At 40.5% G+C, this 25023-nt stretch overlaps 1 long non-coding RNA gene across 1 annotated transcript; it reads right to left on the bottom strand.

Annotated features, from left to right (window-relative positions):
• Positions 1-1225: 1225 nt before the first annotated feature.
• Positions 1226-23906, bottom strand: LOC122464246. The gene is made up of 3 exons (XR_006288189.1): positions 23753-23906; positions 13393-13398; positions 1226-1248 (listed from the first exon to the last, which is right to left on the bottom strand). It is a non-coding gene; the product is annotated as an uncharacterized LOC122464246 (long non-coding RNA).
• Positions 23907-25023: the final 1117 nt, after the last annotated feature.

Genomic DNA, 25023 nt, shown 5'->3' with positions numbered 1-25023 from the left:
GTATCCCCCTAAATCCTGCCACCAGTTCTACAAATGAATTGAACCACTTTAGCTACGTCCGAGCCTTATGTGGCTCTCACATCTTAACAAAAAGGACAGGTTTAAATGTCACCAAGTGTAAGGAATAAGGATGGAAATGGTTACAAACAAAAGTTAAGTGTGCTTCTAAGACTAAAACTCAGCTTAACAAACTAGAGTCTTTTTTGTTCAAAATTTCCTTGGGCTGGCTCTTACTTCCGCCAGGACCCAAGGCATGGAGTGCAAAGCACTTGGTTTCTTTGACTCCTTGTCAAGTGAAGGATGACAAAATGGCTCTCGTGCGCTCGCTCTCTCTCTCTCTCTCTCCTTATCTCCTCAAAGTCAGGAAGCCCTCCTGGGGGTTCAGTTCACTGTGTCCACCAGCGAGCTGATGCTATGTTAATTTTTTGCAGTCTCCTCCCCTATTCAAGATAGCCTCAACTATGCCCCTTGTTAGTCTGATGGCTTTGTTTACCTTTTTATGTAAATGTACTTGCATTGTCACTCCTTGCTCAATTTATGTGGGAGACACATCGAAGAAGGCAGGACTACCTTCCTTTGTCTAGGGCAGGGAGACTTCAACTTATTTGCCAGACACCTTTTTAAATGGAATCCATATTTCCAGCACATTTATAATTATTCACAAATCACCCATATACCACGCACATTAATATTAATGACATTCATGTTACTGGTTTGCATATGACACCTTACATGGCACCGTTTTATATACAGATTCTGAAAACAGTGAGTTGGGGTACACACAGCTGGTCACACCAGCCAAGATTCATTGCTAGATTCTAGGGTCCCCTTGCCCTCTGGCCTTGGTATTCTGTTAGGGTCATGGTAGGGGCAAGATTTGTCCATTGAAAATAATACAATGTTGTGACATTGCACTCCATATGCTGTATGAAAATATGCTTGGAATGTGAATATAATGTAACTGGAATATGCTTTATGAAAAAGGTCTCTTGTAAGGTATCATTACAAAGCTTATAATCTATTCAGTGTGTTCATCTTATTTGTATGAATGTATCATTCTTGTAGCTGAAGCTAGAAATGTGAAGTATTACTCTGAAGTCCTACTGTAATTATGCAAAGAGTGGGCCATTAATTCTAATGGTGGTTTAGAATCTTGATGGCTCCCATTAACTAGGACAATTGGCTATCAATGGCTCTGTTCACCTGCAACCCTTCCTGTGTAGTGACATGGGTAATGAAGAATGAGGTCTCACAGGACATGTGACCAGGTCACTTGATACTAGAATCATCTTAAACCTGGTGCTTTTCCATTTAGAAGGAGGGGTGGGGACCCAGAGAGACAAAAGATTCCTGCCTTGTGCCAAAGCTATAAAAGGGGGTGGAACAGAACAAATGGAGAGGACAGTCATGAGAAATCCCCAAATTACCATCTGAACTGGAACTAGCAATACCTGTACAGGGGAAAGGACTGGGCCCAGACTGAGAAGGAGTCTAGTCTGTGAAAGAAGCTTATTGGAACATCTCTGAGGCTGAGATTTAACTGTATTCAGTTTCTTAAATGTATTAGGCTTAGACTTGTGTGTTTTGTTTTATTTTGCTTGGTAAGTTACTTTGTTCTGTCCGTAATTACTTGAAACCACTTTGTCCTACTTTTTATACTTAATAAAATCACTTTTGTTTGTTAACAAACCCAGAGTAAGTGATTAATACCTGGGGGAGCAAACAGCTGTGCATATCTCTCTATCAGTGTTATAGAGGGCTGACAATTCATGAGTTTACCCAGTATAAGCTTTATACAGACTAAAACGAATTTATTTGGGGTTTGGATCCCTTTGGGAACTGGGTGTCTGGGTGCTGAAGATAGGTAACCTGCTAAGTAGTTTTCAGTTAAAGCCTGCAGGTTTGGGAGTGTGGTTCAGACCTGGGTCTGTGTTGCAGCAGGCTAGCATGTCTGACTCAACAAGGCAGGGTTCTGGAGTACCAAGCTGGCAGTGGAAAACTGGCTCAGAGTTAATTCCAGCACATCAGGTGACCGCCTCAAGGGGTCTGTGACTGAACCCATCACAAACATAACCAAAGTTAAGTACATCAACTACAGGAAGGCCTGATTATGTTGTCACCACCCAGTGGACCAGCAAAAATTAGTTGTCTAGTGGAGCTAACCTTTAAATGTCTAACTTAATAAGATGCTGGGAAGCTTGAGGATGATTTAAAGAGCTGGGTAAATAAGTAAAATGATCTGGTTGAAGGATTTATTGTGTTTAAACACTATTTTTAAATGATTTGGCAAGCATGTCTACAAATTATGTGCCCAGCTTATGACTGAGCAAATACCAAATTACAATGTATGGGGAAAATTAATGCAAAATTGATCAAATTATTTTCTATCTGCTCTACTTAAGACAGACGGTTGCTTGTTGGAGATAGTTCTTCCCAGGATTTCACTATATGTAAGAACAATTAGCGTGACTGGGAGAATAAAACTGGGATACTGGAGTGAGAATTAAGGGTACATTATCCTTTCTTGATAAGGAACCTGGAAAGAATAATATTTGGGATAAGATTCAAAAGATCCTGCAGTGTGCAATATCAACTTTTTCTTTTTCATGTATATGTTTCTTCCCCTCTTCATCACTAGTTTGAGTTCTACCGAAAATGGTAGTATCCATTTCTTTGTAAAAATTTCATCTGTTGTGTGCATTATATGGAAAGCATAATATTGCAGGGTAGATTTTCATCTCTTTCTGCTGTGAATTATGGTGCATAATTTCACCTGTGACTGAAAGGTGATCTAGAAAACCCATACTTGGACTCTGAAGTCACTTGATCACTCATCCGAGTAAGTATAACTGATGTTAAGTAGGCGCTATAGGAGTGGGCCTTGACTTAACAAGAAGCCTCTCCATTTTTGCATGAAGAACTCTCAAACTTTCCCTGGTAGCTGGGCATCATCCTCTTTCACTCAAACCCCTCTCTAGGTCCTCACATCCAGAGTATATCTAAATCTTGTATAGTCTTTCTGTATAACACCTCTAAGGTAGGACCTTTTCAGCAAAAACTGTCACCTAGGATCTCATCTCATGTTTTCATTTCTGCAATGTTCTTTTCTTTGGCTTTGAAAAATGCATCCTTGCCCCACTCATATCCATTCAGAATACTGCTGCAAAGAGCATTCTCCTATCCCACTGCTTTGATCATGTGCATCCTTTCTTTGAATCCCTCCACTGGCTTCCCTTCTCTATGCATCAAACATCTAAATTGCTTGTCTTCACCTTCAAGGCCCTTCACAGCATATCCTCACTCCACCTATAATCTCATTCAGTATCAAAATGTGAACTCCTGCCTCTGCTAGGCCAATAATCCCAATCTCCATCATCCATTTGTTAAATTTTCAAACCAGCACCTTCATGCTGTCTCCCCTGCTTGGCAGGAACTTCTTGTAAACAATTGCCAGTACTTCATTATCCTCTTTCAAAGTCTTCATTAACTCTCCTTTGGCAAGATGCCTTCAAAAATACCTGAAAATGGTTAGGCCACCCGTGTGCTGATACCCCTGCCTATCATGCTGACAATTTCAAAATATTGTCTCATTGTTTCCTTGTACTCTCCCATCGGTCTCTTTGCAGCTGTGTATTGTTTATTGCCTTATACTTGCATTGTAAGCTCTTTGGGGCAGGAGACATTTCTTTGTTTTGTGTGTTGTACAGTGCCTAGCACAATAGGGTTCTAGTCCCTGAGTGGGTCTTCTAGGAAATATGGTAATTATATTATTTATTTATTTATTTAATGATTAATAGTACATTTAACTTTGTCTACAATAAGTGAGCACAGTAGGTTTGGCCTAAGAACATGGCCATCCTAGATTTTTCAGCCTCAATCCTGAATTTCACTGCTTTTATGGATTGCCCTTGATTTTAATGTCATGTTTGGGGCAGGGGAGTATTTGATTATACAAAAGGCACATGAGACTGCACTGTTCAATGTTCAGTTTATTCTAATTTCTTCAATTCCTCTCCGTTGTGGTGCCAAGAAATCACTTGGACTGATTTTGTTATGCATACAGATTAAAAACAGCCAAACTTAAAGGCTAAAATATACAAGAACCTTAATTTCAGTCTTCTAAAAATATCTAGAAAAAAGTGGGGGGGAAGAGAAGTGAAATTTCATACATTCTAGTTTATGCAAAGCCTTCGTTAGGAGCAGCACTCACAACTGCAAACATCTTACATATAACGTATAATTCAATATGCACAAATGTAAGTTTACTAAAGTATTTAACCATATTCTCATATCTTTGCACTCAACCTGGTACAGTGGATTTTGTGTAGACTGAGTTTCTCACGCACACACAAAATGAAAAGAGATTTCTCTTTTAAAAAATGTCATTCGGCCAAGATATACAAATGTACAAGACATCAATTCTTGCATGGAATAGATATACTTCTAGGTTTCAACAAGGTACCTGTCATTAATCAAACTGACATTTGTCTACATCAATAGTATGAGCAAAGTAGCAGAGATCCTTTAAAACTAGTTTTCCATCCTTTTTCCTGCAGTTGTAGAACCTGCTCCTGCAAGGTGCTGAGTTCTTCCATATCCATGGTGTCAATGCGGTTTGATACCACTTAGCACCTCCTAGAAATTTTCAAGGATCAGGTCCATGGAAATTTAGAGATAGAAGAGAGGTACATGATGATGTATTCCGTGCTCCTATTGGCAAAGGATATTTCCCTAGAGCATATTTTTTTGTACTTTTTCCCAATCCATTTTAAATTACTTGAGCAATTGATCATCTAATATTTCCCTTGGGAGACCATTCCACAATCTAATAGACCTCATTGTTATGAAATATTTCATGCAATTCAGCCTGAATCTATCTTTGTTAAATTTTCATCCCATTACTTCTAGTTATATCCACCTATACTAGTAGGAGCAGTTCATGTCCTTCCTTACTGTTTACGCTCCTAAAATACTTGTGGGACTTTCTGTACCAATTGGCTACTTCCAAATCCATATGAAAGGAGTGGAAAATTATTTGTTTGTGTGTCTTTTCTGACATCGGGTAGCCACGCTGCACTCATTTGTGTGTGCGGTTCCCATGAACTTCTTCACTGGATGGCAGGTATATGTTCTAGGGGGACAGAATTTGACCCTACATCTTTAAAATGTTGGTGTCATAATTCGTCTGCCCCCCACCACCATCACCGCCCCTCCCCCCAGAAAACCCAGCAGTCTGTCACTCATATACAAGTTTAACAAGGTAGTAGAAACACTTGAATGGTAAAACTTTAATTCTGACAGAATTTCACAGTAAGTCTGGTTTACTGCTGCATTAGACGGAAGCATGTCCTCTGGAATGGTGGCCGAAACATTGAAGGGGCATACAAATGTTTAGCATATCTGGCACATAAATACCTTGGAATGCTGGCTATGACAGTGCTATGAGAACACCTGTTCTCATTTTCAGGTGACACTGTAAATAAGAAGTGGGCAGCAGTATCTCCCATAAATGTTCAACCAATCAAAGAAAAACAAGTTTGTTTACAAGAAGTAGGACTGAGAGGACTTGTAGGCATTCAAGTTGCAGTGGGGGAGGTTTAGATTGGATATTAGGAAAAACTTTTTCACTAAGAGGGTGGTGAAACACTGGAATGCGTTACCTAGGGAGGTGGTAGAATCTCCTTCCTTAGAGGTTTTTAAGGTCAGGCTTGACAAAGCCCTGGCTGGGATGATTTAACTGGGACTTGGTCCTGCTTCGAGCAGGGGGTTGGACTAGATGACCTTCTGGGGTCCCTTCCAACCCTGATATTCTATGATTCTATGATTCTAAAGTTTTACAATGTTTTGTTTTTGAGTGCAGTTATGTAACCAAAAAAATCCTACATTTGTAAATTTCACTTTCACTAAAGAGACTGCATTACAGTACTCGTATGAGGTGAATTGAAAAATACTATTTTACAGTGCAAATATTTGTAATAAAAATAACAATATAAAGTAAGCACTGCACACTTTGTATTCTGTGTTGTAATTGAAATCAATATATTTGAAAATGTAGAAAAACATCTAAAAATATTTATTACAATTTCAAATGGTTATTGTACTATTGTTTAACAGTGCAATTAAAACTGCAATTAATCAAGATTATTTTTTTTAATTGAGTTAATTTGTGTTTAGTTTTGCTTGAGTTAATTGCAATTAATTGACGGCCCTAATAAATAATTTAGGATGTAGAATCTAGCATATTAAAGTATTGTTTAGAGCTTAGGGACCTGCTCTAAAGTCCATTGAAATCAGTGGGAGTCCTTCCATTGAATAAACTCCATTTGTATATAGCTCTACAAAAGATTACTTTTTGTCTGACATTTTTTAGTCACTGTCAGCAGTTTTATGATCAGAAATCCAATTCTTTTTTCCATTTCTCTATTTTTTTCCAATATGTAAATATTGTACTACAAGGTCTAGATAACATACTGTATGATATTTGTGTGTGTGTGTGTGTAATGTGTGCATGTTTTTATATGTGCGTGCACACACAGTATGTTATATATAAAGATAAATCAGGAAATCAAAAAACTGCCTGGAAGCTAGAAAACACAATCTGGTAAACTTATACATCCTACTGGGTGATTTTTATTAGTAGATTTTTAATCTATTGTCAAATATAAAATATGCAAATATACATGGAACATTTGCTAATTAAAAAGACTACATAAGGAAAAGTAGATCTTTTCATGAGCTCAGTCATATCACGTGACATAAGGCTGTATTTTGATCTCAGTTACAGCAGTGTAATTCTGGAATAACTGCAAATATATCAATGTACAAATGAAATCATAATTTAGTCCTTACTCTTAGCTGACAAAGAAGTTTTGAGAAAGTGAGGAAGGTAGTTCTGGCACTGTATTACTATTCATTATTTTATGTCCTTCTTCTTAACTGTAACTCTGTAGAATGGGAAGAATTAGGGCCTGATCTTGCTGCTACTGCAGTTAATAACATAACTCCCATTGATTTCAATGGAAGGATGACTGGGGCTTCATTGTGCACTGTTAAATAACTAACACACTTCTGTGGTGGGTAAAGGTATGAATCTATGCATAGAGCAGATCCTTGGTTAGTGGTGTAAACCAGCATTTCTCCATTGAAGCCAATGGTGTTATCCCAGTTTAAACCAGCTAAGGTTCTGGCGCACATTGCTTTGAGACTGGAGAGACAGTAGAAATATATACATTATATTGGTATGATCCTGCTCCCATTGAACTCACCAACAGCAATGGGAGAAATTTACATGAGTAAAAGCAGGATTTTTTTTATTTGAAACGTTATCAAATCTAATCTTTCTAATGTAACTTTAAAAAAAAAGAAAAAGAAACTCTATACTTCATACCAGGCAGCCTGTTGCAGCCAGTCCAGTTCTATGAGTTGCCTCACACAGCTAATGCAAAGCAGATTACTTTCAGTAGAAGAGACATAAGTGAACTATTTCCACAATTCCATGTGTCATCATAGGTGGAAAATATTCAACAACGTAAATTATCAGTGACTTGCTGAGCTGAAACAGAGTTGCATTTCCTATGAACTGCCTTTATCTTCATGTCTTTGTATAAGAATTTGCATAAAAATCTAAACGGTGAATCTGAACATTAACTGTTAATTGAATACTCATGATTAAAATTTTAATCCTTGAAAGCAATTACACTTTCTACTGAAATATATTTTGATTGATTCCTGCAGCAGAGATGCTGAGAACGCTTTGGAAATCATTTTATTGCTGGCTAACTGGTGCATCTACTCGCCTGAACATATTCCCCATGGGAATGGCTAATTAGGTGCGTGATCTGCAGTTAAGACTTCGGACTGGCTGTACATTCATGTGAACCTGTTTCTTCTCACCAAAGAGAGTGCAGGAGGCAACATAATGAAATGGGCTGATGCAGGTGGAGGACATGTGGGAACTCTAGGAGAAAAATAAAATTAATTGTAGAAAGTAACGTTTACTTTGTCAGCAAGGATTTTCCTCACTTTTTAACATAAAGGAATGAATACAATAGTTACTAATTCTATCTGTAAGGATCCTGGTAATGTTTGGAGATAAAGCTGAGAACAATTCTTGTCTAGTGAAACTATAATCTGTATAAAAAGTAGTTTAAAGAAGATAACAGACTATTGAATGCTACTGATTTTGGTGGTTTCCTAACTGGTGCTTAATGTCTGATCCCCACCCTGTTCTAACCAGAGTATTGATCAGCTAACCAGGTGAATATCACCCAGCTGATGGAGGGGTTCTTCAATTCTTCTTAGTGCTCTAGTTGTCTCTTGTGCCTGGATGCCACTGTGATGTAGCACAGTAGATGTAGAAACCTGAAAATCAGATCTCCTGCCTCTGTGTGATGTTTAATTCTCCTCAATATCACAAGGAACCATGTAGCTTGGCTCTTGAAGATAGTGTCTCACTCTTGTTCCTTTCCATGAATTGCTTTGATTGGTTTGTTACCTTTTTATATTGATAAACCTAGATTCACTCTGTGCAGGTGAGACAAAGGGCTTGTCTACACTTACTGGGAGATTGATGCATGGCGACCAATGCATCAGCGGTCAATTTAGTGAGTCTAGCAAAGACTTACTAAATCGACCGCAGATCGCTATCCCATTGACTCCTGTACTCCACTGGATCAAGAAGAGTTAGGGGAGCTGACGGGAGAGCATCTCCCATTGACATTGCATAGTGTGGACCCGGAGGTAAGTAGATCTAAGCTACGTTGACTTGAGTTACGCTATTCACGTAACTCAAATTGTGTAGCTTAGATCGACTTTTCCCTATAGTGTAGACAAGGCAAGTGATGTTTAATTCTCCTCAATATCACAAGGAACCATGTAGCTTGGCTCTTGAAGATAGTGTCTCACTCTTGTTCCTTTCCATGAATTGCTTTGATTGGTTTGTTACCTTTTTATATTGATAAACCTAGATTCACTCTGAGCTGGTTTCTCTTTACTGTTTGACTGAAAGTTGTGTGGGATTGACCCAATATTTGTACTGCAATAACAAACTGATGTATGTTTCTGGGACATGAGGTTTCTGTTGCAGGCCTAGGGGGAACATTGTATTGGTGTCCTCTTTAAAATATTGGCATATCATCACTTCACACACTTCTCCACAGCCTAGAACTCTGATTTAAAGAGAGATCTGGATGACTTTACCATTAAAAGTACCTTGGCTGTGCTCCCATGAAATCAAATGTCTTGCTCAGGATGAGCAAGTCATAGTTATGATGAGGAACCTCGGTTTTCCTTCCTGCCCCCACTAATTGACTGTAATCTGAAGAATATCAAAGTAAATAAGTCTTTCCATTGAATTCAATGGTCTTAGGATCAGGCCCATTGAAAAGATTTGTTTGAAGGCAGTGATTCAGGCTAAGAATTTTAATGTCCCTCTTGGCCTCTCATGTTGCATAGAAACTGTATGCTGAGTGCCTTCTGAAAATTTCTTTGGTTGCTCAATTTTTTCATGTTATGTCATATTTATACTTTGAAGACCTCAAAAAGTTTGACCTCAAAAAGTGGCTTATTTTGGACATTTCCTTGATTCCTAACGAAGACATTTTTAAGCACTTGGTCTTCAAGATTTTTGAAAACTCTTACTTTAAAATTTCTCTCGTGCACAGGAGGAGTAAGGTAGGTGGTTGGTTAGTTATTTTGTTTTTCTGGAATGTTTTGCTTATGTTTCATTACCTAAATAGAGAACAATGAATGTAAGCATCACTATGGGTTAGATCATACCTGTTAGGCACAGGGTAGAGTAAGTGACTCTGGAGCTGCTGAGGGAGCACTAGGAAGAATTGAGTGTACAACAAGCTCTGGTCTTCTAATACCCAAGTTTCCAGCATTATAGACCTAGGGGCACATTTTCCAGGCAACTCAGAACATCTCATTCAAAGAGGGTAGGGTTTAGTGGCTTCAGTTAAGAGCACTGTGTTTCCGTTTGCCTGTGGGCTTCAATTGGCCTCGTTTAAATATGATAGCATACTGGAAGCATTGAACCTCATAGAAATTACAAGTTCTACTGTCCAATCATACTCGCCCCTTTAAAAAAAAAAAGGACATTTCATTCAAAAGATCTGGCAGTGCAATAACTAAGTAATAACTTCTGAGTTCTTGATTTCTCATCTTCAGTTACTACCTACGTGTTTTATACTGGCTATTATGAAAAATACTATAATATTCTTCACTAAGGGCCCAACACTGCTTGTAACACTACTATCTACAGTAGCATTTCAGACCTTTCATTGTAGGATAATACTATTCTCTTTATAAAGGGGAGGCTTTAAAACTTATGTGGTGGTTGAGTGTAATTCCCCTGTAGCTTGTAATTCTAAGCATGCATGACAATGGTTTGGCTGATAAAGGGGGCCAAAAATGAAATGGTTAACGTTTGGCTTCTAAATGAAGATTCCCAGGATATACAATATCTCTTATTATTCTATTTCTGCAAGTAAACATGTATGTTAGATTTTTAAATTCCATTAGTATAATTTTAAATGTCCAGTCATTGTTAGTTAATGTATAACACAGAGAAACAGCAGCTCCCCTTAATAAATTCATCTGGGAATAACATAATAAGTATCCTGTTGGCATAGGAATTCTGAAGATCTTTAATAATTGATGCATTGTTAAAATGAACAGTATTTAATATATGCATTATCTCTTTCAGTTAGATTTTTCAGGTTCTATTAGACACACCTCAGGCTGAGGGCTAGTTGACATGGTGCCACAGTGTGAACCAAAGTTGCATGAGTTGTAGAGTGCTCTAACCTTGTTGCTCTATAACTGGTCCATGTAGACTCTGCTGGCATAAACTAAAATCTTCCCAATGCACACTAACATAGTTCTGTTTGAAATAATGTTATGAAAACAGGATGGTTTTTTTTTCCCATTAGAAAAGTATCACGATGATGATAACTTGAACTTTTGTCTGCAGGTCTTTTAGTACTTAATGCTTGAGGTACACTAAGTGTTGGAGTGCTTGCTAAACGTATAATATTTTTCTTGTGAAAATGTCTTGCCCTTTTCCCTGATATTTCTTGTAGCCAATACAAAAATATACATAAAAGCTGCTTACAGATGTAAGTTATTAGGATACAATTCTGCCATACATAGAGCACTCATCTCACTCTCTCTGGCCTGGATAGAATTGGTTGCATTTCTTTAAATTGAATATATTTTTAATAAATGTCAAAATTTCAATGAAAACAAATCAAGAAAAAAGGATCACAAAAGCATCTTCTTCCAGCCAACTCTAGGCTTGATCCTCTTTACCCTCTCTATGCCACTTCCTTGTCATTATGGATTCCACATTGCCCTCCGCTAACAAGTCTGATTTGGGTGACTGCTTGCTCTTACCCAGAATTATTATTATTGTTAATAGGAGCTCTAGTCATGGATCAAGACCCCATTATGATAGGAGCTGCAAAAACACAACAAAAATGTGGTCCATGCCTCAAGGTGCTTAGAGTCTAAGTATAAGGAAAGAGATAACAGATGGGTTCAGACAGACGTGAGTACAAGTAAATGAGAATGTTGTTCAGCATGATAGGCAGTGGTATCAGCATACTAGCAGCCTAACTGATGTTAACTTTTTGTAAGCACCATGGCAAAGGAGAATTTTGAGAAGGGGTTTGATGGAAGAGAGAAAAAGATGTTGCAGTAATCAAGACATGGGATAAGACCCCAGCTGAGAGTTTTAGCTGTGTGGAGGGATAGGAAACACTGTATCTTAGAGATATTGTGCAGAAAGAATCTGCAAAGTTTAGACAGCCTGGTTTGAGGACCTAGTCAGAATGTCTGGACGCATCCTTTTCCTCTAGCTCATTCTAAAGGGGCTTGGGAAGGAGAAGAATGAAAAAGTATCCAGTAATGAGCGGTCCAGGGTATTACAGCATTACTGAACTGGTTTAGTAGGAAATTCATATTCAAGAACACGTGAACTTCAAGACTGTGTCTGGCAACTATGAATCAGTTCATTGTGCACTGTGGTATTGCTAATTATAGTGAACTACTGTAATTGGTATTTTATAAGCTCTCATGAGGTCTTGGACGTTCTGTTATAACTGACCTCCACTTAAACTTCCTTAGATGATTCTTTTCTGGCATGTCTGGCACCTATTGAAGGCCCTGTGCTACATATATTCAATGACAAAGATACGAAATGAGGAGGTCATCAAATTGTTGCTTATAGTATCAGATGCTCTATTCACTAATGATTTACAACCTGCCTGAGGCTGATCTCCGTGTAATTTACATGAAAAATCTATGTACTGCATTTCTATCTGCTAAACTCCTGTGCATTGCTTGCCACACAATGAAAGAACTGCACATACAAAAAGGTTCAGTGAAAGGCAAAGTAGCACAAATGATCAAACACTGTTTAAATATAAAATTCAGAAGAGAAAACATTTTGGAGTTGATTTATCTCCCCTCTCTCCCTCCATCACTGTCTCCAGAGTAGATAAGTGCTAGCTCATAGCCTAATACCATAGAAGCTTTTTATTATTTTTCTGACCTTCAGAAAAGATAAAGTGGCACTGATGAAAATGAATCCCTAAATCATAGATTCTCAACTTTTTTTTAATACCATGACCCTCTGTTTTCTTTAAAGCAATTGGTACAATGGCTCTTGGGGTGCTTTTGGCCTTAGAGGACTGGGTTACAAGTGTCAAAACAAATCTACTTGAGCAGAAAGTTGGAGGCAGGGAAAGCCAGTAGGTTCATGACCCACAGATAAATGCTTAAACCCCTTGAGTGTCACAACCGACAGGCTGCGAACTGGTGCTTTAAATGTATGTGAAATGTTTGACATATGAAGATTAAAATGATGTCTGAGTCCCAACCCTTTGCAGATCTCTGATGTTTGGGTCAGTGTCACGTTTTTAATTATGTGGGATTATCCTTTTAGTAATAAATACACCAAAGATACTGCCACTTAGGGAGCACATAGACTAGGGTTGCCTCTGACTGAGTTGTGCAGGGTTATGTCCGTTTCAGCACAGTGACTGCCATTTCTGTGTAGTGCAAGCAAGATGACCTGAAGTGTCTTGAAGTCTTTTGGGGTGGGACAACATCACAGTGTAGCAAAACAGTGTCATGAAAACATGGTATTGACCTGCAACATGAAAGTATGACAAAGTTCCTCCTCTGTCTTGGTGGGTCCTGCACTTATTGGCAGATTTGTTCACTTCAGATTCACGGCAGCCCTCAGTTTGGCCATTTTTGCTAGTGGCTCAAACCTGCTATTCACTCCGCTAACCTCATCACTGGCCAGCATGGGGGAAATGGAAGGAGAACAATCCCCACAGTCTCTGCTGATCCACCTAGTGGGTAGGGGGACGGGCCAGGGACCTTACCCTCTGGTGGGACCACAATCCAGGACAACTCCTCCTGTATCCAATAGGGAGTTGGGCGGATGACCTGGGCTGCCCTCTACTCCAGGTTCCAGCCCAGGGCCCTGTGGATTGCAACTGTCTACAGTGTCTCTTGTAACAGTTGTGTGACAGCTACAAATCCCTGGGCTACTTCCCCATGGCCTCTTCCCAACACCTTCTTTATCCTCACCACAGGACCTTCCTTCTGATGTCTGGTAACGCTTGTACTTCTCAGTCCTCCAGCAGTACGCCTGCTCACTCTCAGCTTCTTTCTCCCAGCTCCTCATGCACTTAAATAATTGAAGTGAGGTCCTTTTTAAAACCAGGTGCCCTGATTAGCCTGCCTATCCTAATTAATTCTGGTAGCTTCTTAATTGGCTCCAGGTGTCCTAATTAGCCTGCCTTAATTGGTTCCAGCAACTTCCTGATTGTTCTGGAACAGCCCATTATCTTACTCAGGGAAAAGGTACCTGCTTAATCTGGGGCTAATACATCTACCTTCTACCTGTAGCCATCTGGCCTGACCCTGTCACACAAGGTTTCTATGGAACATTATCACATTGCATCACGATATGCAATATTGTGATGCAGCACCTTGGTGTACATATAATAGGATAATGAGAAGTTTGCATTGCAGAACAATGCTAAAAGTTTGAGCTTGCTCCTAAGGCTGAGGTGGTATCTGCTCTCATTACTAGAGAAAATACTACTCACAAATTCAGTCCAAACATAAAGTAGGAAAGACTGCAATAAGCAGTATTGCCATCTACTGGTTAAACTTGTCCAACCTAACCACTGTTTGACACCTAATGCAGTCTAAACACCAGATAAACATTTAAATACACTATAGCTAGACTAGAGGTTAAAGTTAGAAGGGTGTGTATGGTTCTTTGGTCTGTGCTCCTCGAACTCCAGTTTATATTCAATGGCATTAGTATACACCATGCCTAAAAAATGGACCAGAACCTCATTTGGTGTAAGTGGACCATTGATTTGTATGGAGCCATACTGAGTTTACACCAACTGACCTTATGTACTTATTCTTTCTTCACAATGGGAAAATATTAATCTACCAACAGAATGTCATGTAGTTATAGATCAGGGAAGAAAGTTTTGATTTCAGTTAAAGAAATCTGCTCTATTTGAATTTGGTTAAAACAAAGTTTGCACAATAAAATATTAATAATGTAAAATAGATGATTGCATACTACTTCACCAGGAAAAAATGAATTATGATTATTATATTTCTCATCTGGTTTGGAACAGTATGGTATAATCTTTTCAGAGACTCCATGGAGAGATTGCAAATAAGATCAATAAACATATATTGCTGTAGAGCTGCATCCTAGAGCTCAGTGATTTAAATAGCTAAAATAGAAATGGCTAATCTAACTTCAGTACTAGAAAGATATTCATATTGTGGTAGCTAGTCATGGCTGCTGGCACACAGAGAGAATATATTGTTCAGTGGTGTTCCCACTTCAGTAAACTGTTGCTATTCTGCTCTCCCTTGGTAGAATTGATTAAATGCAATAAATTCTGCAGATGCATCTTCCAATGACAGAAGAAAAATTGGAGACTTCCACTTTGATTTAATATTTGTGTGCTAAACCTTAGACTAGCTCATGTCATTTGCTGTCAGAAACTTAGTCCAGATATATTCAAGTATAATTCTAAAAATACTCTATTGATGATGGGAATTATAAATGCAGAGTTGATTTGACACTAGTCAGAAATAGTGTATAATATCCATATTCAGTGTGTGATGACTGAATGGCCTTAAAAAGTGTTTGACCTAGCTGACAGTTGGATTTACTTGTCTGACCCAGGACCCACACCTGGGCAAAAGTTCATACAGGCACATATGGGGAGACATACTGTATCATGTCAATACTTCTGGAGTCCTGACCACTCTAAGTTTTATGAAGAGTATTTTTCTCCCTAAAGGGTAGTTTCAGATTCACTCCTTATTTATGTCTTTGCATTCTACTGTATATGCTGAATCTAATTGGTATTTTAATATTACATGAATACAAGGTACTTGGTTTATTAAAATAGGGTTTGTTTAAATAATTATTTGCTGTGTGCAGAGAATTGAAAGAAACAGAAAAGTAATTAAGTATTAAGAAAGCTTTGTGAGGCTGGTAAAACACAAACCTGAAACTTTTTTGGTTGTACTATACTGAGAATCTCATTTGGTCCATAAATTAGAATGTCAATCCTAGGGTTTGCAAATAGTACAGAAGGAATAATAAAAGCCAAGTTCAAGAGAATCTGAGCCTGCAGTGTGTGTGTGGAGAAGGAGGGGTAGAGGGGAAAACAGCATTTGGTTGCCTGTTCAATGAGAAGGTAAAGAGGTTAGCATTGAGGTGTACATTCACTTTTCTCAAGGAAATTAGCACTCCTGCAAAATTCTTTTTCAGCTTGTGAAAATATTGTCTGAACACAGAGATCTGCAATTTGAAACTATCTTGGAGAAACACAAGATCTGCAAAGTTTCTCAGTTTGGATACTATGCAAAACTGAGAGCTATAATGATCAGAAATAGTAACCACTTCAGGAACTGCTCATCCAAAACCCACTCTGCTTGGAAACCTCTTTATTTTTTTCAGTATTTTAGACACTCAGTAAGAGAGGATGAGTTGTCAGACAGCAATGTTCATTTTTGTGTCTTGAAAGATAGCTCTGAATGATAAAGAGCTTTAAGAAAGACCTGTTTTTAAGAAGGCCTATGCCACTGTTTTACTTTTATTAATCTTAATATTATCCCAAAGTTTTGGCAAACATTCTCACGGCACATGGCATCTATCTGAAAATAGTGTATTCTAACCCAAGGGCCCTTCCCCTCATAAGCACAAATCCTGGGAAGATCCACTTCTGACCAGAAAGGATCAAATTCTGTACCTGTATATTCAGTCCATTTCCCTCTGATATCAGAGCTGTATATGCCAACTGTAGGTGAGAACAGAATTTGAGCCATAATCTTGATAAGAGCTTTACTCTGCAACAAAGAGTGATAGCTCCCTGCTTTCCCCAAATCTTAAGGGTCCTCTGCAAGTCAGAGATTGCTTTGTGATGAAAAGGACCAGAACTTGATTGGCTTGGGGGATAGGAGGCCAGGGTAATGTCTTTGGGCTGAGACAAAGTTAAGGATATATCAAACCTATGTACTGCCTATATTATATATGGGTTAGAGGCCTGGACCCTCTTACAGGCAGACTTGGAATGGCTGGAGGCATTCCATATGTGCTGTCAGCATCAAATACTGAGCATAAAGTGATTTGACTTTGTGCCAGATGTCACAGTCTCCTACAGTCCGTCCTTCAATCACTCGTCATATTCACAAGTAACGTTGCATGCTCTTCAGTCATGTTGACAGGATGGAGACAAACACCCCAGCACACCATGCCCTCAAACTCTCCATTGATGTGCAAAGAGGTGCACATCCTGATCTTCCCTAATGTCTCCCGTGGGGCCATCCCACCGATTCATGGATTTGCAGGATTGAGCCTGATCCAGGAATTTCATTATGTGATTCTTGGTGTGACGCCATCAGCTGTGGTCACTGGCTGGTGCAACAGTTCCCAGAAGACTATGCATGTTTGATGTAGGGGGGGCAGGGATGGTGCACATTGTCCTCTGCACTGCAATCAATGGAGTGTACAAAGAAAATATAACCCCAGGAAGCTAGGAGGTGGTTTATGTACTGAAACATGAGGGATTATGTTTCTCAACTTTATTCTAACTAGTGTAACTGCAGGAAACTCTACAGGTTAACTATACATGGTTGTATACATGGTAAAAATTGTATTTCCTTTTTTAGTTTTAAAATTTGTTGTCTTTCAATTTGTGTCTCTTGTTCTTGAATTGGGGGGGGAGCATAAAAAGGAGTAACCTGATGTAGAGAAAGTAAACCAGTCATTTTCTATGCCTTTACTACTTATCTATCTTTTTTTCTAAACTACACAGTTCTAGCACTTTTAAGCTCTCCTAATATGGAAGCTTTTGCATACATCCATTCATTCACATTTTTAAGCACAAGATGGCAGAGAGGGTATGGATGCCAAAGTGAAATGTTCCTGCACTGGCAAGTGCAGGAACAATATGCAACTTCATTAGCTCTGAAAGAGACCAGGATGGCCGCAAAGTAGTGATCGAAATTCTGACACGACCTTTCCAATTGCATTGCCTGCTCAAGAGTAGTGCTTGCTGGAAAGCATCAATTATGTTTTATCACAAATTTCAGGTTTCAAAATTTGTTTGTATTCTTCATTGCAACAAATATGAGCCCTTTTAAAAAAATTTATGGACAAATGAGACCCACCGCAGAAAAGCCAGTAGCCCTGTGGTTAGGGCACTCACCTGGGAGGGGGAAGACCTGGGTTCCAGTTCCTGCTCCCAAGTGGGCATTCAGACCTGAGTCTCCCACATCCCAGGTGAATGCCCTAACCCTTGAGCTGCTGAGTATGAGTGGTACCACTTCCTACTTCTGATGGGTTTTTTTTGCCTAAATCCTCTTGTGATTCTAACCCCTAAAATCAAAATGTTTCAGTAGATAATGCTGAAATGGCTCACTTCAACTCTTCTGTTTGTTTGGGTTTTTTTCATTTTGATAGAAACTAGTTACAAATTTTGGGTTCAATCTGATGAATATTTCTGGTCAACCCAAAACTGCCTTTTTCAGCAAATAAACTATTTGTCCAAAAAACTCCTCCCAGCTCTAGTTGTTACATTAACCATCCGTGAGGCATCTGGGCATCATGGTGCTAATGGGGCAGGTTCGTGTCATGGAACGCCGATTCTGGGCCTGGGAAACAAGCACAAACTGGTGGGACTGCATAGGGTTGCATGTCTGGGACGATTCCCAGGGGCTGCGAAACTTTTGCATGCGTAAGGACACTTTCATGGAACTTTGTGACTTACTTTCCCCTGCCCTGAAGCACATGAATACCAAGATGAGAGCAACCCTCACAGTTGAGAAGCGAGTGGCAATAGCCTTGTGGGAGCTTGCAACGCCAGACAGCTACTGGTCAGTTGGGAATCAATTTGGAGTGGGCAAATCTACTGTGGGGGCTGCTGTGATGCAAGTAGCCCACGCAATCAAAGATCTGCTGATATCAAGGGTAGTGACCCTGGGAAATGTGCAGGTCATAGTGGATGGCTTTGCTGCAATGGGATTCCCTAACTGTGGTGGGGTGGTAGACGAAACCCATATCCCTATCTTGGCACCGGAGCACCAAGCCGGCGAGTACATAAACCGCGAGGGGTACTTTTCAATAGTGCTGCAAGCACTGGTGGATCACAAGGGATGTTGCACCAACATCAACGTGTGATGGCTGGGAAAGGTACATGATGCTCGCATCTTCAGGAACTCTAGTCTGTTTCAAAAGCTGCAGGAAGGGACTTTCTTCCCAGCCCAGAAAATAACCATTGAGGATGTTGAAATGCCTATAGTTATCCTTGGGGACCCAGCCTACCCCTTAATGCCATGGCTCATGAAGCCGTACACAGGCAGCCTGGACAGTAGTCAAGAGCTGTTCAACTATAGGCTGAGCAAGTGCAGAATGCGGGTAGAATGTGCATTTGGATGTTTAAAAGCGCACTGGTGCAGTTTACTGACTCGCTTTGACCTCAGCGAAACCAATATTCCCACTGTTATTACTGCTTGCTGTGCGCTCCACAATATCTGTGAGAGTAAGGGGGAGACATTTATGATGGGGTGGGAGGTTGAGGCAAATCGCCTGGCTGCTGGTTTCGCACAGCCAGACACCAGGGTGGTTAGAAGGGTACAGGAGGGCGCGCTGCGCATCAGAGAAGCTTTGAAAACCGGTTTCATGACTGGCCAGGCTACGGTGTGAAAGTTCTGTTTCTCCTTGATGAAACCCACCCCCCGCCCCTTGGTTCACTCTACTTCCCTGTAAGCTAACCACCCTCCTCTGTCCCCTTTGATCACTGCTTGCAGAGGCAATAACGTCATTGTTGCTTCACGTTCATGCATTCTTTATTAATTATCACAAATAGGGGAATAACTGCCAAGGTAGCCTGGGAGGGGTGGGGGAAGAGGGAAGGACAAGGCCACACAGCACTTTAAAACTTAAAGTTTTTATTGAATGCCAGTCTGTGCTCCAGCTGCCTTTCCTGCAGCTCAACCATACGCTGGAGCATATTAGTTTGATCCTCCAGCAGCCTCAGCATTCAATCCTGCCTCCTGTCATCATGCTGCTGCCACCTATCATCTTCAGCCCGCCACCTCTCCCCGCGTTCATGTTGTGCTTTCCTGCACTCTGACATTATCTGCCTCCACGCATTCATCTGTGCTCTGTCAGTGTGGGAGGACAGCATGAGCTCAGAGAACATTTCATCACAACTGCATTTTTTTCACCTTCTAATCTTTGCTAGCCTCTGGGAAGGAGAAGATACTGTGATCCTTGAAACACATGCAGCTGGTAGAGGGGAAAAAAGGGACAGTGGTATTTAAAAAGACACAATTTATAGAACAATGGTTACACTCTTTCATGGTAAACCTTGCTGTTAACATTACATACAGAACACATGTGCTTTCATTACAAGGTCGCATTTTGCCTCCCCCCACCGTGTGGCTAATCCCTCACCCCACCACGTGGCTAACAGCAGGGAACATTTCTGTTCAGCCACAGGCAAACAGCCCAGCAGGAACAGGCACTTCTGAATGTCCCCTTAAGAAAAGCACCCTATTTCAACCAGGTGACCATGAATGATATTACTCTCCTGAGGATAACACAGAGAGATAAAGAACGGGTGTTGTTTGAATGCCAGCAAACATACACTGCAATGCTTTGTTCTGCAGTGATTCCAGACTATGTGCTACTGGCCTGGCCTGGTAAAGTGTCCTACCGTGGTGGACGGAATAAGGCTGCCCTCCCCAGAAACCTTTTGCAAAGGCTTTGGGAGTACATCTGGGAGAGCTTTATAGAGATGTCCCTGGAGGATTTCCGCTCCATCTCCAGACACGTTAACAGACTTTTCCAGTAGCTGTACTGGCCATGAATGCCAGGGCAAATTAATCATTAAACATGCTTGCTTTTAAACCATGTATGCTATTTAAAAAGGTACACGCACCAGCGGTCCCTTCTCCACCTTGTAGGTCCAGGAGGCAGCCTTGGGTGGGTTCAGGGGGTACTGGCTCCAGGTCCAGGGTGAGAAACAGTTCCTGGCTGTCGGGAAAACCGCTTTCTCCGCTTGCTTGCTGTGAGCTATCTTCAGCCTCCTCCTCATCTTCCTCGTCCCTTAAAACCTGCTTCCGTATTGCCTCCCACTCCATTGACAGAGTCAAAGCACACAGTTGGGGTAGTGGTGGCTGAACCCCCTAAAATGGCATGCAGATCATCATAGAAGTGGCATGTTTGGGGCTCTGACCCAGAGCGGCCATTTGCCTCTCTGGTTTTCTGGTAGGCTTGCCTCAGCTCCTTAAGTTTCATGCAGCACTGCTTCAGGTCCCTGTTCTGGCCTCTGTCCTTCAAGCCCTCGGAGATTTTTACAAATGTTTTGGTATTTTGAAAACTGGAACAGAATTCTGATAGCATGGATTCATCTCCCCATACAGTGATCAGATCCCATACCTCCCGTTCAGTCCACGTTGAAGCTCTTTTGCGATTCTGGGACTCCATCATGGTCACCTCTGCTGATGAGATCTGCACTCACCTGCAGCTTGCCACGCTGGCCAAACAGGAAATGAGATTCAAAAGTTCGCGGGCCTTTTCCTGTCTACCTGGCTAGTGCATCTGAGTTGAGAGCGCTGTCCAGAGCGGTCACAATGGAGCACTCTGGGATAGTTCCCAGAGGCCAATACCGTCAAATTGTGTCCACACTACCCCAAATTCGACCCGGCAAGGCCGATTTCAGTGCTAGTCCCCTTGTTGGGGGTGGAGTAAGGAAATAGATTTTAAGAGCCTTTTAAGTTGAAAAAAAGGACTTCGTTGTGTGGATGGGTGCAGGGTTAAATCGATTTAACGCTGCTAAATTCAACCTCAGCTCCTAGTGTAGAGCAGGCCTAAGCGTCTCTGTTACTAGGCTGCTTCCAGGTCCTAAAGAATCTTTGTATGGCCTTTCTCTCTTAGAAGAGACTTGATTTCTTTTTCCCCCTTCTTCTCATCCAGTTTATTTTTCCCTCCGGAGATTTTTATCTCTTGTAGTTTATTTCTTAACTGTGCAAGAGCTGAGCTGACACAGGTTTTTTGGGGGGTTTTTTGGGGTCATGTAACAGATCTTTAACATTTCCAGTGCAAGTAGGGAGGCGATCTAGCCAAAGAAGCTGTGTTTTTGTTCAGTATGCTTTTTAGAAAATATCTTGTCTGACTTTGAAGCTGCACTTTCCCCTAGGGCTTTTAAAGCCATTTATTTTTAAACAAGTCAACACCAAAGAAACAGCTCAGTTGTGGGGGGGGGGGGGGGTCCCCCCCCCCTTCAGTCTTTGTGCCTCCTACACTCAGTTGTGCCTTTAAGGCACTGGCCTATGCTGGGGGTGGTGTGGAGCTTCACTTCTGAAGTAGGAGCTGTGGGAGGCAGTGTGCCTCAGGTAAGCAGTAACACTATTCAGACCTGCCTAGTGCATAGTGAGAGAGCACTGCCTGCCGTTATGCTCCTTTAAGTGCTGCAGTGTGTGCTCACTTCTACAGCTAGCCAACTCTGATGTTTTGTGTGTTGAGAGAAAGGCACCATGACCTCACCTCTCCTTGCCCCTTTTATGGTGGCTAGAGTTCTCAGTGGCACCAAAAAGAAGCGTGTATTTCATGTTTTTTTATTTTATATATTGTATGAATGTTAGTGATGTACAATGTTCTGCTTCACTAAAAGATAATTCCTGAGAGCTCAGTTGATACACTGGGGCAAATATACAGTATAATAATACTGAAGCTAAAAAATTGATAATTCATGCCTACAAAACGTTAAAAATGGCTGGGGCTCATTTTTGGACGGATATCAAGGTAAATCATTTTAGGCTTTCAAAATCCTGCACATGTAATGTTCCCACGGATGTTGCTAAAAATATGTATGATTTTTTTTATTTTTTATAATAATAAAAAAGAGCCACCTGTCCAAATGTCCTGAACACCAGTTAGAAAAACCAAAATAAAATTCAAACTTAACAGCTCGTCCCCTGACAGCCAACAAGATTAAGCCTCCTACTAAATATAAAACACAAAATAGAGAAATAACATCCATCAAACTCCTCTGTAGTAAAAAGAGGACATTTGTAGTCAAGAAACCTTTGATTTTTGGGGTGTTCATTTAGGAAAATAACTGTTAAAAACCCAATACTTCAATTTACTTTCTCAGGGCTTGATCTTTATTCATTTTGTTTCTTCTATATGATTAGATCATTCCTTATCCTGTGTGGATGAACTAATGAGGAAGGGATCAAGCCACAAGGGATCTTGCCAGAGGCTAGGCATGCTGTTAGGCCCTGCATACCTGGCACACAAGGATACAGTGCTCTAGCACAAATTAGCAATGCTAAAAATCCAGAGCGTACCAGGAAGAGCTGTTTGAAACCCACTAATTTTTCCTGTACTAAAAAAAAAAAAAAAATCACAGGAAAAACACCCAGTTCAAAAACAATCAATTGAAAAATCTTGGTTTTGCACAGAAAACTTTTGGAACACATCAAAATTTTTAAGTTTAGAATTTCCCTGTTAGAAAATTGAAAAATGTTGAAATCACTTTCCCACAGAATTTTAATCTTAATCAATCTTTTTCTGATAAGAAAATTTACTAGTTCTAGTACAGTGAGAGGAGAGAACAGTCATGGCCTGAGCCCTTCAACCACCTCAAACTGGCTCAGAGGGTGGGAGACAGCAGGTGGTGTAAGCTTTGAAAGGAGTTACGTGGTGCTGCCTTTGTGGGGATTCAGTGCCAACATTCAGTTTTGTGCCAGTCCACACATTCCATCCCGAATGCAGGCCGTGGCTATGGGTATGTCTAAACTGTAATTAAAAACCTGCAGCTGGTCCATGCCATCTGGCTCTGACTCCCCGGGCTTGGGCTATGGGGCTGTTTGATTGCAGTGATAAAGATTCTTTATGCAAAAGGTCTCTTGTAAGGTATCATTACAAAGCTTATAATCTACTGAGTGTGGTCATCCTATTTGTATGAATATATCATTCTTGTATCTGAAGCTAGAAATATGAACTATTACTTTGAAGTCCTATTGTAATTATGCAAAGTGTGGGCCATTGATGGTGGTTTAGAATCTTGATGTCTCCCATTAACTAGGACAATTGGTTGTAGATGGTTTATTTACCTGCAAGTCCTCCTGTGGGCCAGCCAGTGGGTAATGAAATCTCACAGGACATATGAACATGTTACATGATACTGAAATCCATTTTGTACCTGGTGCTTTTCCATTTAGAAGGAAGTGTGGGAACCCAAAGAGAGACAAAGGATTCCTGCCTTGTGCCAAAGATATAAATGGGGGTGGAACAGAACAAAGGAGACTGCCAGTCATGACAAATCCCCTAGTTACCATTTGAGCTGGTACTAGCAAGGATTTTACCGGGGGAAGGATTGGGCCCAGACTAAGGAGGAGTCTAGTCTGTGAAAGAAGCTTATTGAAACATCTCTGAGGGTGAGATTTACCTGTATTCAGTTTCTTAATATAGTAGGCTTAGACTTACATGTTTTGTTGTTTTTTTCTTGGTAACTTACTTTGTTCTGTCTGTTATTACTTGAAACCACTTAAATCCTATTTTTATACTGAATAAAATAACTTTTATTTATTAATTAACCCAGAGTGATTAATACCTGGGGTTTGCGGGGGGGGGGGGGGGAGGGGGGACGACAAACAGCTGTGCATCTCTCTCTCTATCAGTGTTCTAGAGCCCAGACAATTTATGAGTTTACCCTGTATAAGCTTTATACAGAGTAAAATGGATTTATGTGGGGGTTGGATCCCATTGGGAACTGGGTGTCTTGGTGCTGGAGTTAGGTGACTTGCTGAGCAGTTTTTGGTTAAAATCTGGAGCTTTGGGGGTGTGGACCAGACCTGGGTCTGTGTTGCAGCAGGCGAGCATGTCTGGCTCAAAAAGGCAGGGTTCCGGAGTCCCAAGCTGGCAGTGGAAAATAGGCTCAGAGGTAATTCCAACATGTCAGGTGACAGTCCCAAGGGGGTCTCTGTGACCGAACCCATCACAGGAGAGTCTCAGAACTTAGGCTGCAGCCCAAGCTGGAACATCTACACTACGATTAAACAGCTCCGCAAGCTTGAGGTAGCTGGCATGGGTGTCTAATTGCAGTGTAGACCTACCCTTTGTGCATTTACATGGAATTTGTGAAAGTAACTGGTCTGAGAGTCATTATGACCCTGCATGAGAGATGCCCTTGTTCAGTTTTAGAATGGAAACTATTTTTTCTTGTTTTTTTGAACTAATAAGTGGCTAGAAACTGACTTTGAAAGGATGTGTTTGCTTATATTGGAATGATAATCTCAATGGACTTGTTCTTTCAGTGTAAAATAGTGTTTTAATAATAGGTATAAATTCTGTTCGGTAATATATTTTAGGAGAAGCACAACTAGTATTTTTAAAGTCACAAACAAGTATACTTAGAGCCCCAGATATTTAATATGTTGTCT

Source organism: Chelonia mydas, chromosome 2 (genome assembly GCF_015237465.2).
Source record: "Chelonia mydas isolate rCheMyd1 chromosome 2, rCheMyd1.pri.v2, whole genome shotgun sequence".
NCBI classification, from domain to species: domain Eukaryota; kingdom Metazoa; phylum Chordata; order Testudines; family Cheloniidae; genus Chelonia; species Chelonia mydas.
Note: the sequence above shows the minus strand (reverse complement) of the source record. Positions and strands in the feature narration are given on the sequence as shown.